This window comes from Pristiophorus japonicus, chromosome 28 (genome assembly GCF_044704955.1).
Source record: "Pristiophorus japonicus isolate sPriJap1 chromosome 28, sPriJap1.hap1, whole genome shotgun sequence".
NCBI classification, from domain to species: domain Eukaryota; kingdom Metazoa; phylum Chordata; class Chondrichthyes; family Pristiophoridae; genus Pristiophorus; species Pristiophorus japonicus.
This window is the reverse complement of record NC_092004.1, coordinates 17,907,020-17,921,722: the sequence shown is the minus strand read 5'-3', so window position 1 is coordinate 17,921,722 and position 14,703 is coordinate 17,907,020. Positions and strand designations below refer to the sequence as shown.

General features: G+C 42.8%; 1 non-coding gene across 1 annotated transcript; it reads right to left on the bottom strand.

Annotated features, from left to right (window-relative positions):
- Window positions 1–11,299: 11,299 nt before the first annotated feature.
- trnat-ugu (transfer RNA threonine (anticodon UGU)) lies at window positions 11,300–11,387 on the bottom strand. Its single transcript is given in 2 exon segments — window positions 11,300–11,335; window positions 11,352–11,387. It is a non-coding gene; the product is annotated as a tRNA-Thr (tRNA).
- Window positions 11,388–14,703: the final 3,316 nt, after the last annotated feature.

The window sequence follows — 14,703 nt, the reverse complement described above, 5'->3', positions numbered from 1 at the left end:
GCTTGAAGCTGAGGGAAGCGCCGTTCCAGGAAGAGCGTCAGCTGATAGGCCAGGGGAAATTACCCACACTGGATTACCAATAACAACTTGACAAAGAGAAATATATAACATGACGCTCAACCATCTCGTGTGTATTAGATTCGTACACTCGCAAAAGTTTTCCTGGTAAAGCATGCTTGCAGTGTCCAGTACGATTACATACGGGGATACCGAACCGACATTGGACTGATTGTCAGAGTGCCCTTTATTTGACCAGGGAAGCTCGCCATCCATGTGTTTCTGGTAGAAAACATGCAGGTGATACAGTGCCAGCTAATATCAAAGCATAAACCAGCCCCAGCAAATGTTACTGTGATTAATCATTATACTTGGGTGGTCCCAGACTAATCGGGCTGCACGCCTACACAATAAACTAGGTTTTGCCCTTATGAGGTAACCGAACAGTAGGTTCCTGTTTGTTCGTTTACCTGGTCTTCAGCGAGTACTAAATGCAAAATTTCAGCAGAAGGTGGAAGGAGAAATCTATTCAACCATTGCTATTATGGGAACGGACGCTACTAATTCATTACTATACAATTACCATGCTTTACGGATCGAACAGGATCTGTCCCATTAAAACCCCCAGTTATGGTTCACACCAATCAACATGATTTACTCAATATCAGAATCAATGCAAAAGGCAACTAACAGAATATGGGAAAGTTAATTATTAGCTGCAACATTATGTGGCACGATTCGGGCACGATGTTCCCCTGTTATCTGAGGAATTCAGTGAGCTCGCGAGCCGACTGAACTTTTCCCTGAAGCATTTCTAACTATTGGAGCAGGACAACTCGGGAATAGGTACCGAAATTGACAGCATAGTCTACGAATCGCATTTGTGGGTTATCGGCCTCAATAAATAAACTCACCTTTGGGAGCGAATTGCCTCGCAGGTTCTTGCAATACTTCATCTCACGATGATTCTATATTTAATGTATGTAACACGTTTCTTTCAACTACATTGAAAAAGCTGAAACGCCAGTTAGAAGATTCACGAGGGAAATACATGAATGGTCAAACAGGAATTCGCAACATCTAGGCAGAGATTGAAAGACTATTCCATTATATGTTAAATCTGTATTGGATCTGTATTTTGTGAAATCACTTTTCTATTCCCCAACAATGTATCTGACGTCTACTAACAGATTTTAAGCACTTATCAACCTCACAAACGCATGCATGTTAAACATATCAGTAATACACAGTTCTTTATATGATAATCTTGTATATGTCAATCAAACAATGATATAGTTGTGAAAAAAACTAAAATTTCTCAACTTTTCAAAACTGTGATTAAAATAAGCATTCTGTCTTCATACATTTAATACAATGTGAGAAGCAACTGCCTGGTCTTGGGACTACAAAAGACAAAGGAAAATAATAATTTCATCATCATCATAGGCAGTCCATCGAAATCAAGGAAGATTTGCTTCTACTCTCAAAGTTAGTTCTCCGGTCACTGTGCAGTCCAATACGGGAATTACAGTCTCTTTCACAGGTGGGAAAGTCAGTCGTTGAAGGAAAGGTTGGTTTGCGACATGCTCCTTCCGCTTTATATATATAAAGTCAGTCGGTCGGTCATGTCTTGAATTGTCTTGAATTGATTTGATTTGAGTTGAATTTGAAAATAATGATGAGGAGGTCATCATCTCACGCCACCCAAACGCACGTCGAGGCTGAATTCCCTATGTTTCTCACTTGTGTATATTGCGTTCTTTCAGATGTGGAACAGCAAATTCCTACAGCAGATACTTCCACTGTCAGACAGTTCTCGGAGGTGTGTCCCATCAAATCAGCATGGCATCAAGTTGCATGTAATGCTTTTTTTCTCACATGTCATGAAATGCACAGTAAGATCACACAGCACGTTTGCACTCGCTATCTCTCATACACAAACTCACAAACAAACTACAATTCCTGCATCCTCCACAGGCAGTTTTTGAAATTTGACATTTGAAATCCGAGACAGATAGCACATCCTTTTTAAATAGACACAGAATGATCCGGGACTGATAGCACACCCTTTTAAACAGACAGAGAATGATCCCGGACATCCGGCACAGCGCCTTAAAAGGGATACAGAAACAGAATGAATAAAAACAGATAATTCTGTAAAACTCAGCAGGTCATGCAGAATCTGTGGATGAAGAACCCGGTTTCACGTTCTGTCGGATAATCATTCCGATATTTTAGGAAAAAGTAAAAGATTATGATTATTTCAAAAAGCAACAGCGCCTGGAAAAAATAGGCAGCGAAAAAGAACAAAGCGGAAGGTCTGTGATAGAGTGGCGCTCAGGAGTGATTAAATAATAAATGACATAATGGGAAAAGGCAATGTGCGTGGTAATCCGGCAATAAAAAAATGATGGTCCAGAGGAGATGTTAGTGGGAACTGCAGAACCATTACCAAACAATGGGAGCGGTGCATATGATCCGATTTGTTGAACGTAATTTTGAGGCCTGAAGACTATAACATGCCTAAAATATAGGGTGTGAATGCCTTTTAATAAGAACATAATAAACGTAAGAATTAGGAACAGGAGTAGGCCATCTAGCCCCTCGAGCCTTCACCGCCATTCAATAAGATCATGGCTGATCTGGTCGTGGACTCAGCTCCACTTACCCGCCCTCTCCCCTTAACCCTTAATTACCTTATTGCTTAAAAATCTATCTATCTTTGACTTGAAAACAATCAATGAGCCAGCCACAACTGCTTCCTTGGACAGAGAATTCCACAGATTCACAACCCTCTGGGAGAAGAAATTCTTTCTCAACTCGGTTTTAAATTGGCTCGCCCGTATTTTGAAGCTGTGCCCCCTAGTTCTAGTCTCCCCGACCAGTGGAAACATCATCTCTGCCTCTATGTTGTCTATCCCTTTCATGATTTTAAATGTTTCTATAAGATCACCCCTCATCCTTCTGAACTCCAAGGAGTAAAGACCCAGTCTACTCAATCTATCATCATAAGGTAACCCCTTCATTTCTCGAATCAGCCTAGTGAATCGTCTCTGTACCCCTTCCAAAGCTAGTATATCCTTCCTTAAGTAAGGTGACCAAAACTGAACAAAGTAGTCCAGGTGCGACCTTACCAATACCTTATACAATTGCAGCAAGTCCTCTCTGCTTTTGTACTCCATCCCTTTCGCAATGAAGGCCAACATTCCATTTGTCTTCCTGATTACCTGCTGCACCTGCACACTAACCTTTTGTGATTCATGCACAAGGACCCCCAGGTCCCTCTGCACCACAGCATGTTGTAATTTCTCCCAATTCAAATAATATTCCCTTTTACTGTTATTTTTCCCAAGGTGGATGAACTCACACTTTGCGACATTGTATTCCATCTGCCAAACATTAGCCCATTCGCTTAACCTATCCAAATCTCCTTGCAGCCTCTCTGAGTCCTCAACGCAACCTGCTTTCCCTCTAATCTTAGTGTCATCTGCAAATTTTGTTTCACTACACTTTGTCCCCTCTTCTAGGTCATCTATGTATATTGTAAACAGTTGTGGTCCCAGTACTGATCTCTGTGGCACACCATTAACCACTGATTTCCAACCGGAAAAGGACCCATTTATCCCGACTCTCTGCTTTCTGTTCGCGAGCCAATTCTCTATCCATGCTAATACATTACTTCTGACTCCGCGTAACTTTATCTTCTGCAGTAACCTTTTGTGTGGCACCTTCTCGAATGCCTTTTGGAAATCTAAGTAGACCACATCCATCGGTACACCTCCATCCACCATGCTCGTTATATCCTCAAAGAATTCCAGTAAGTTCATTAAACATGATTTCCCTTTCATGAATCCATGCTGCGTCTGCTTGATTGCACTATTCCTATCCAGATGTCCCGCTATTTCTTCCTTAATGATAGTTTCAAGCATTTTCCCCACGACAGACGTTAAACTAACCGACCTATAGTTACCTGCTTTTTGCCTGCCCCCTTTTTTAAACAGAGGCGTTACATTAGCTGCTCTCCAATCCGCTCTTACCTCCCAAGAGTCCAGAGAATTTTGGTAGATTATAACGAATGCATCTGCTATAACTTCCGCCATCTCTTTTAATACCCTGGGATGCATTTCATCAGGACCTGTGGACTTTTCTAGCTTCAGTCCCATTAACCTGTCCAGCACTACTCCCTCGTGAAAGTAATCATCTCAAGGTCCACCCTTCCCACATTCCTATGACCAGCAATTTTTGGCATGGTTTGTGGGTCTTACACTGTGAGGACGGAAGCAAAATAATTGTTTAAGGTCTCAGCCATTTCCAGATTTCCCATTATTAAATCCCCCTTTTCATCTTCTAAGGGACCAACATTTACTTTAGTCACTATTTTCCGTTTTATATATCTGTAAAAGCTTTTACTATCTGTTTTTGTGTTTTGCGCAAGTTTACCTTCGTAATCTATCTTCCCTTTCTTTATTGCTTTTTTAATCATTCTTTGCTGTTGCTTAAAATTTTCCCAATCCTCTAGTTTCCCACTAACCTTGGCCACCTTATACGCATTGGCCTTTGATTTGATACTTTCCTTTATTTCCCTGGTTATCCACGACTTGTTATCTCTTCTCTTGCCGCCCTTCTTTTTCAGTGGAATTTATTTTTGTAGCGTATCATGAAAGAGCTCCTTAAAAGTCCTCCACTGTTCCTCAATTGTGCCACCGTTTAGTCCTTGTTTCCAGTCTACTTTAGCCATCTCTGCCCTCATCCCACTGTAGTCCCCTTTGTTAAAACATAGTATGCTCGTTTCTGACACAACCTCCTCATCCTCAATCTGTATTACAAATTCAACCATATTGTGATCACTCATTCCGAGAGGATCTTTTACGAGGAGATTGTTTATTTTTCCTTTCTCGTTACACAGGACGAGATCCAAAATGGCTTGCTCCCTTGTAGGCTCTGTTACATACTGTTCTAAGAAACAATCCTGTATGCATTCTATGAATTCCTCCTCCAGGCTACCCCCTGTGATTTGATTTGACCAATCGATATGTAGGTTAAAATCCGCCATAACTACTGCCGTTCCTTTTTCACATACCTCCATTATTCCCTTGATTATTGCCCGCCCAAACGTGACGTTATTATTTGGGGGCCTATAACCTACGCCGACCAGTGACTTTTTCACCTTACTATCTCTAATCTCCACCCACAATGATTCAACATTTTGTTCATTGGAGCCAATATCATCCCTCATAACTGCCCTGATATCATCCTTTATTAAAATAGCTACCCCACCTTCTTTCCCTTCTTGCCTAACTTTCTGAATCGGCAGATAGCCCTGTATGTTTAATTCCCAGTCTTGGCTGCCTTGCAACCATGTTTCTGTAATGGCTACCAAATCATATCCATTTGTAATGATTTGTGCTGACAACTTATTTACTTTATTTCGAATGCTGCGTGCATTTAGGTAGAGTTTTTCATTCAAGTTTTTAAACCATGATTTTTAGTTTTTACCTCTCCTGCTGCCCTTTTATATTCAGTGGCCCTTTTTGTTTCTTGCCTTTGGTTTCTCTGCCCTCCACATTTAATCATCTCTTTTCTGTCTTTTGTTTTTGTCTCCTTTTTGTTTCCCTCTGTCTCCCTGTATTGGTTCTCATCCCCCTGCCATATTAGTTTAACTCCTCACCAACAGCACTCGCAAACACTCCCCCTCGGACATTGGTTCCGTTCCTGCCCAAGTGCAGACCGTCCGGTTTGTACTGGTCCCACCTCCCCCAGTACCTGTTCCAATGCACCACGAATTTGAATCCCTCCCTGCTGCTCCACTGCTCAAGCCATGTATTCATCTGTGCTATCCAGCGATTCCTACTCTGACTAGCACGTGGCACTGGTAGCAATCCCGCGATTACTACTTTTGAGGTCCTACATTTTAATTTAACTCCTAGCTCCTTAAATTCGTCTGGTAGGACCTTAATCCTTTTTTTACCTATGTCGTTGGTACCAATGTGCACCACGTCAACTGGCTGTTCTACCTCCCTTTTCAGAATGTCCTGCACATGCTCTGAGACATCCTTGACCCTTGCACCAGGGAGGTAACATACCATCCTGGTGTCTCGATTGCGGCCGCAGAAACGCCTATCTATTCCCCTTATGATTGAATCCCCTATCACTATCGCTCTCCCACTCTTTTTATGCCCTCTTGTACAACAGAGCCAGCCACGGTGCCATGAACTTGGCTGCTGTTGCTGTCCACTGATGAGTCATCTCCCTCAACAGCACTCAAAGCAGTGTATCTGTTTTGCAGGGTGATGACCAGATGGGAACGCTGCACTACCTTCTTTGTACTACTCTTCCTGCTGGTCTGTCATTCCCTAGCTGGCTGTGGATCCTTCTCATGCGGTAAGACCAACTCACCACACGTGCAACTTATGTCATTCTCAGCATCGTGGATGCTCCAGAGTGAATCTACCCTCAGCTCCAATTCCACAACGCCGTCGATCAGGAGATGGAGGCGGATACACTTCCTGAACACCTAGTCGTCAGGGACACCGGAAGTGTCCCTGAGTTCCCACAAGGCACAGCAGGAGCATATCACGTGACCGAGCTCTCCTGCCATGCCTTAACCCTCAGATACCCTTAAATTGGTCATAGCAATGTTAGTTTACTTACTGATATAAAAAATGAAAAGAAAAGCTAAAAAAGAAAAACAGGCAGGGCAGGCAGAACAGAGGAAGTCCATTTATTGTGAAAGTTAAAAAGTAGGGAATGTATATAAATATACGTATATATAAATATTTATATACATATACAGATAAACAAAGTCAATCAGTCAGTCATGTCTTGTCTTGTCTTGATTTGATTTGTATTTGAAAATAAGGAGGAAGGAGGTCATCATGTCGCACAGCCCATACGCAAGCTCTCGCTAAAATTGCGATGTTTCTAACTTATGTCAATTGCCTTCTTTCTGATGTGGAAGAGCAAAATCCCACAGCAGATTTTTCTCCTGTCAGGCAGTTCTGGAATGCGTGTTCAACCAAATCAGTCTGGCTTCAAGTTGCATGTAATAACTTTTTTCTCACCTGACATGAAATGCACAGTAAGATCGCGAAGCACGTTTGCGCGCACGCTCTCGCTTACACAAACACACAAACAAACTAACATTCCTGCACCCTCCAAAGGCAGTTTTATGAAATTTGAATTTGAAATGCGGGACAGACAGCACATCACTTATAAACAGACACAGAATGAACCGGGACTGATCGCACACCATTTTAGAGATACAGAGAATGTCCCCGACCATCAGCACATCACCTTAAAAGGGATACGGAAACAGAATGAACAAAAACAGATAATTGTGTAAAATTCAGCAGGTCGTGCAGATTCTGTGGATGAAGATCCCGGGTTCATATTCAGTCAGATGATCATTCCGACATGTTGGGAAAAATGTAAATTTTATAGATTTTTTCAACAAAAATAGCGCCTGTAAAAAAATAGGCAGCGAGGATGGACAAAAGGGAATGTCTGTGATACAGTGGAGCGTAGGAGTGATTGAATAATAAATGGCACAATGCGAAAAGGCAAAGTGCGTGGTAAGTGGGCAACAAAGTAAAAAAGAATGGTATGGAGGAGGTGTTGGTGGGAAACGCAGAACCATTAACAGACAATGGGAGCTGTGCTTATGATCCGATAAGCTGAACCTAATGTTGAGGCCAGAAGACTACAGTATGCCTGAAATATAGGGTGTTCGCGCTTTTTAATCAGACCAGGCAGCTTGGCCACCCCGGAGTGATTTCCTGGACGGTTTGAATTCGGCAACCAAGGGACTAATTCAAAAGACAGCTTCTCACATTTTTTCGGCGTTAGAGACACAGGGCGCACTCATATTCAGGGCAGAGTATGTTTCACGTTGAAGTGGAGATTGACGCCGATTGTATGCTTATCCCAATGGAGGTGAGCTCATGCATGCAGAAATGCAGATAGACTGATCAAGTATTGGTCGGAACCAAACACGGGTTAAGGTTGTCCAATGAGACACAGAACCGAGCACATCTGAGATACTTTAACTTTACTCAGTTCGGTGAGTTTCACTTTGCTCCGAGGAAACTCCAGGATTTGGACGCTGTGGGAACAACGGAGAGAAATCACACGTTTAGAATTTGAAATATGTCCGTTTTCTCACATGTCGACCTGCTCAGAAGCGGTTCTTTGAATAAAAGTTGGCAGGTCTCATCCGGGATTTGAACCCAGAACCTCTCGCATTTCAATTTAAAAAATCCCAAAGCGAGAATCATACCCCTAAACCAACGAGCCGCCGATTGCGAAAAGCGTAGCTCTCAGATTCTGACGGTAGTTTACTATTCGGCCCCTCGTGCCTGTGCTGACTCTCCGAGACCGATCCAATGAATTCCCCTCTCCATAGTTCAGCTAATGTTTTCCCTTTGATGAATATATTTTTAATTTGAGACATTACATTACCAAAGAGCTGCAACCTTGTCAGTAAAGGTGAATTTGGGAATGAGGTTAAATGTGATTGACAAAAAAAACTGAGGGATCAAATTTTTAACACAATAACGACGAGGGTGGGAGCACACTGGATCAGCAGTCCATCGCCTGAACCTTTCGGACACTTCGTCTCCTATTTACAGCAACGTCAGACATCCCTCACCTAATATTTGCATCCAAACAGAAATAATGTGCACGGAAGTCTACTTCACCGCGTATTCTGCACGTGCAACCAGATCGACAGTGATGAAAATGTGCCATTAGCTTCTTAAAGCAAACAGCCTTCCTTTACATCAGGTGAGTGACTGTCCGAGATGGTTGATTTTGAGGCAGAATCAAAATAAGAATATAAAATTTCACTCTGCGAGTTGGTTGACTGCGGTAGGATTCGAACCTGTAATATTCTGATAACATCGTGGTTACAATCGAAGTCAGACGCCTTGTCTATTTGGTCACACGCCGCTGCCATTGGCTCAAAATTTTATTGTTTATCAAATTGAGAGCAAATTTGTGATAAGCTTATTGCAAGGAATCGATGTCGTAAAACATGAGCATATTTCGAGTAATGAATAGATGCGCTGCGATATGGATGCGCACAGGCACAGGCAACCTCAATGTAGCTTGAAACACAACAGTTTAACAATTTGGTCATCGTAGCTGAAATCGCACTCCTCTTAAAACTATACAGAATGATCCGGATTATGAGAATATACGTCATAAAGGGGCAAATTATGAACCGGAACTGACAACCATCCCGTTTAAGCAGACACCGAATGATCCTGAACAGCAAGCACATCCCTTATACAAAGATGTAGAATGACCCTTGACTGACAGCAGTTCACTTTTAAAAGAATAAAGTGAGATTTCTATCATTCTTGAAGGCAATTGTGCTGTACCTGAATGATTGTGGGGCTCAGGACCAGTCGGAGCTGGGACGGTTTTTGAAACCACAGGTGATAGACAGGCAGGAAGGAGGGAGGGAAATAAATCGAACCCAGTCAAAAAGACAATTTAACATATCTACATATTTATCATAATAAGAAAATAAATAATTTTACAATTTTATTGCAAAAAATTGAATTTGATTTGATTTGAATAAATAAATAATTGTTTCATAATCTATATATTTTTGATTGAACGAAGGCTGTGTGGCTGGATGAATTCCAGTGGAAATCAAGGGGTTCAGTCAGTAAATACACAAACACAGTCAGCCCATGGTGGAAGACAAGCCACGAGGGAAGATGTGGGCAACAGATGCGATCTTTCAAAATCGCGAGTGCCTTTCTGCTGGATCTGACAGCAGCTACATGTGCTGTAAAAGAGGTCAAATGTAATAGAACCCAGTGCAGGCAGAACAGAAGAAGTTCATTTATTGTGAAAGTTAAAAAGTAGGGAATGCATATAAATATACGTATATATAAATATTTCTATACATTTACAGATAAACAAAGTCAATCAGTCAGTCATGTCTTGTCTTGTCTTGATTTGATTTGTATTTGAAAATAAGGGGAAAGGAGGTCATCATGTCGCACAGCCCATGCGCAAGCTCTCGCTAAAATCGCGATGTTTCTAACTTATGTCAATCCCACAGCAGATTTTTCTCCAGTCAGGCAGTTCTGGAATGCGTGTTCAATCAAATCAGTCTGGCTTCAAGTTGCATGTAATAACTTTTTTCTCACCTGACATGAAATGCACAGTAAGATCGCGAAGCACGTTTGCGCGCAATCTCTCGCTTTCACAAACACAAAACAAACTAACATTCCTGCACCCTCCAAAGGCAGTTTTATGAAATTTGAATTTGAAATCAGGGACAGACAGCACATCACTTTTAAATAGACACAGAAGCAACCGGGACTGATCGCACACCATTTTAGAGAGACAGAGATTCCCCGACCATCACCACATCACCTTATAAGGGATACGGAAACAGAATGAACAAAAACAGATAATTCTGTAAAACTCAGCAGGTCGTGCAGATTCTGTGGATGAAGATCCCGGGTTCACGTTCAGTCAGATGATCATTCCGATATTTTGGGAAAAATGTAAATTGTATAGATTTTATCAACAAAAATAGCGCCTGGAAAAAAATAGGCAGCGAGGAAAGACAAAAGGGAATGTCTGTGATACAGTGGAGCGTAGGAGTGATTGAATAATAAATGGCACAATGCGAAAAGGCAAAGTGCGTGATAAGCGGGCAACAAAGTAACAAAGAATGGTATGGAGGAGGTGTTAGTGGGAAACGCAGAACCATTAACAGACAATAGGAGCGGTGCTTATGATCCGATAAGCTGAACCTAATGTTGATGCCAGAAGACGATAGTATGCCTGAAATATAGGATGTTCACGCCTCTTAATCAGACTAGGCAGCTTGGCCACCCCGGAGTGATTTCCTGGACGGTTTGAATTCGGCAACCAAGGGACTAATACAAAAGACAGCTTCTCACATCTTTTCGGCGTTAGAGAAACAGGACGCACTCATTTTCAGGGCAGAGTATGTTTCACGTTGAAGTGGAGATTGACGCCGAATGTATGCTTATCCCAATGGAGGTGAGCTCACGCATGCAGAAATGAAGATATACTGAACAAGTATTGGCCGGAACCAAACACGGGTTTAGGTTGTCCAATGAGGCACAGAGCCGTGCGCATCTGAGAAAGTTTAAGTTTACTCAGTCCGGTGAGTTTCACTTTGCTCCTGGGAATCTTCAGGATTTGGACGCTGTGGGAACAACGGAGCGAAATTACACGTTTTAAATTGAAATGTGTCCGTTTTCTCACAGGTCGACCGGATCAGAAGCGGTTCTTTGACTAAAAGTTGGCAGGGCTCGTCCGGGATTTGAACCCGGGACCTCTCGCATTTTAATTTTGTCAACCACAAAGCGAGAATCATACCCCTGGACCAACGAGCCGCCGACAACGAAGAGCATAGCTCTCAGATTCTGACGGTAGTTTACAATTTGAACCATCGTGCCTGTGCTGACTCTCAGAGACCGATCCAAGGAGCGCCCCTATCCATAGTCGTGCTAACGTTTTCCCTTTGATGAATATATTATTAATCTGAGACATTACATCACCAAAGAGCTGCATCCTTGTCAGTAAAAGGTGATTTGGCAATGTCATTGACGAAAAAACCAGAGGGATCAAATTTTTAACACAATAACGACGAGGGTGGGAGCACACTGGATTCGCAGTCTATCGCCTGAACCTCTCGGCCTCCTCGTCTCCTATTTACAGCAACTCAAACATCCATCCCCTACTTTTTGCATCCAAACAGAAATAATGTGCAAGGAAGTCTACTTCACCGCCTGTTCTGCCCGTGCAACCAGATCGGCAGCAATTAACCTTCCTTTGCATCAGGTGAGTGACTATCCGAGATGGTTGATTTTGGGGCAGAATCAAAACAATGAATATAAAATTTGTTGCATCGTGTTAGTTGACCGCGGTAGGACTCGAACCTCGCGGTTACTATCGAAGTCAGATGACTTATCCATTAGGGCACGCGGCCGCTGCCATCTGCATAGATTTTGTTGTTTTTTATCTTGAGAGCAAATTTGGGACAAGGGTTACTTCAAGTCATGGATGTCGGAAAACATGAGCATATTTCGAGTAATGAATAGGTGCGCTGCGATATAGATGCGCACGGAAACAGGCAACGTCAATGTCGCTTGAAACACAACAGTTTAAAAATTCGGTCGTCGCAGCTGAAATCACACTCCTTTTAAAACTATACAGAATGATCCGGATAATGTGAAAATACGTCATAAATGGGCAAATTATGAACCAGAACTCACAACCATCCCGTTTAAGCAGGCACCGAATGAACCTGAACTGTAAAAACACATCCCTATTACAAAGATATAGAATGACACATGACTGACAGTAGTTCGCTTTTCAAAGAATAAATTGGGATTTCTTTCATTCTTGAAGGCAATTGTGCTGTGCGTGATTGAGTGTGGGGCTCAGGACCAGTAGGGGCTGGGACGGTTGTTGAAGCCACAGGTGATAGACAGGCAGGAAGGAGGGAGGGGTGTAAAACCAACTCAGAGAAAAATAAATTTTAAAATATCTATATATTTATCATAACAGGAAAATAAATAATTTTACAATTTTATTGCAAAAAATTTAATTTGATTTGATTTAAATAAATAAATAATTGTTTCATAATCTAAATGTTTTTGATTGCACGAAGGCTGTGTGACTGGATGAATTCCACTGGAAATCAGGTGGTGTAGTTAGTAAATGCCCAAACACAGTAATTCCATAGTGGAAGACAAGCCACGATGGAAGATGTGGGCAACAAAAGTGATCTTTTAAAATCGCTGGATCTGACAGCAGCTGCGTGTGCTGTGAAAGAGATCAAATGTAATAGAGCCAGTGCAGGCAGAACAGAAGAAGTACATTTATCGTAAAAGTTTAAAAGTAGGGAATGTATATTAAAATACATATGTATCAATATTTATATACTTATATATATAAACAAAGTCAGTCAGTCAGTCATGTCTTGTCTTGTCTTGATTTGATTTGTATTTGAAAATAAGGGGGAAGGAGGTCTTCATGTCACACATCCCATCGGCAAGCTCTCGCTAACCTCGCTATGTTTCTAACTTATGTCATTTGCCTTCTTTCAGATGTAGAATAGCAACATCCCACAGCAGATTCTTCTAGATACGTCCTTACTACACAGTAGAAATGCACAAGATGTCCATGCTTGAGAGAAGGTCAGTCTGTGACCTGTCCTTTATTCCTTAGCACTCAAGTGATGAAGGCGGGTGGAGCTTCCCCTTTTATACTTGAAGGTCCAGGTTAGGAGTGTCTCCAACCTCGTGGTCAGTGTTCTCACGGTGTACAACTTTCGTCAGTTTATACATGGGTTAGAATGCTGGTTGAATACATGACATCACCTCCCCCCCCCTGAAAGTCTTATTGGGATCACAGGTTGAGTCTCTCTGGTGGTTCATGCTCCCTTGTAGAGCGCCTGAGTTGGGGCTCCGGTTCTTGGGCGCTGGCCTGAGTTTCTGCTGTTTCCAGTTCCTCAGGCCTGTCCGGACTGCCCACAGTGACTGGGCTCTCCTCCCTTTAGTTCCGGTGTTCGGTTACCTGTAGTGGAGTGAACTCGATATCGTGTTCTTCCTCTGCTTCTTCTATGGGGTTGCGGAACCTCCTTTTTGTTTGATCCACATGTTTGCGGCAGATTTGTCCATTGGTAAGTTTAACTACCAGAATCATATTTCCCTCTTTGGCAACCACAGTGCCTACGAGCCATTTGGGCCCTGCAGCCTAGTTGAGGACAAAAACAGGATCATTTACATCAGTACATCGCTCCCTCGCATTCCTGTCATGGTAGTGATATTGTGACTGGCGCCTGCTCTTGACAATTTCTTTCATGGTGGGGTGTATAACGGATAATCGGGTTATGAGCGTTCCTTTCATTAGTAGCTCTGCGGGTGGAAACCCTGTGTGCGAGTGTGGTCGGGATCTATAGGCCAACATGTGGCGTGATAAGCGGGTTTGTCGGGAACTCACTTGGAATCTGAGCATCCCCTATTTGATTATCTGCACTGCTCGTTCTGCCTGGCCGTTTGAGGCCGGCTTGAACGGTGCCGTTCTAACATGGTTAATTCCATTGCCTGCAATAAGTCCTGGAATTCAGTGCTTGTGAAGCACGGGCCATTGTGCTGACCAAGATGTCCGATAGACCGTGGGCGGCGAACACTGCCCATAGACTTTCTATCGTGGCAGAGGATGTGTTTGAATTTAAAATGTCACACTCGATCCATTTGGAGTAGGCGCCTACTACAACCAAAAACATTTTCCCCATGAAAGAACCTGCATAGTCCACATGGATGCGTGACCAAGGCTTGGCGGGCCATGGCCAGGGGCTAAGGGGGGCTTCCCTATGCGCATGGCCCAGCTGGACACACGTGTTGCACCTGTGAACACAAAGTTCCAGATCTGCGTCTATCCCTGGCCACCAAACGTGTGACCTGGCAATTGCCTTCATCGTGACAATGCCCGGGTGCCCATTTTGGAGTTCTCTGATGAACACTTCTCTGCCCATCGGGGGCATGGCTACGCAGTTTCCCCAATGTAGGCAATCGGCCTGAATCGAGAGTTCATCCTTGCACCTGTGAAATAGAAACATAGAAACATAGAAAATAAGTGCAGGAGTAGGTCATTAATCCCTTCTAGCCTGCACCGTCATTCAATGAGTTCATGGCTGAACAT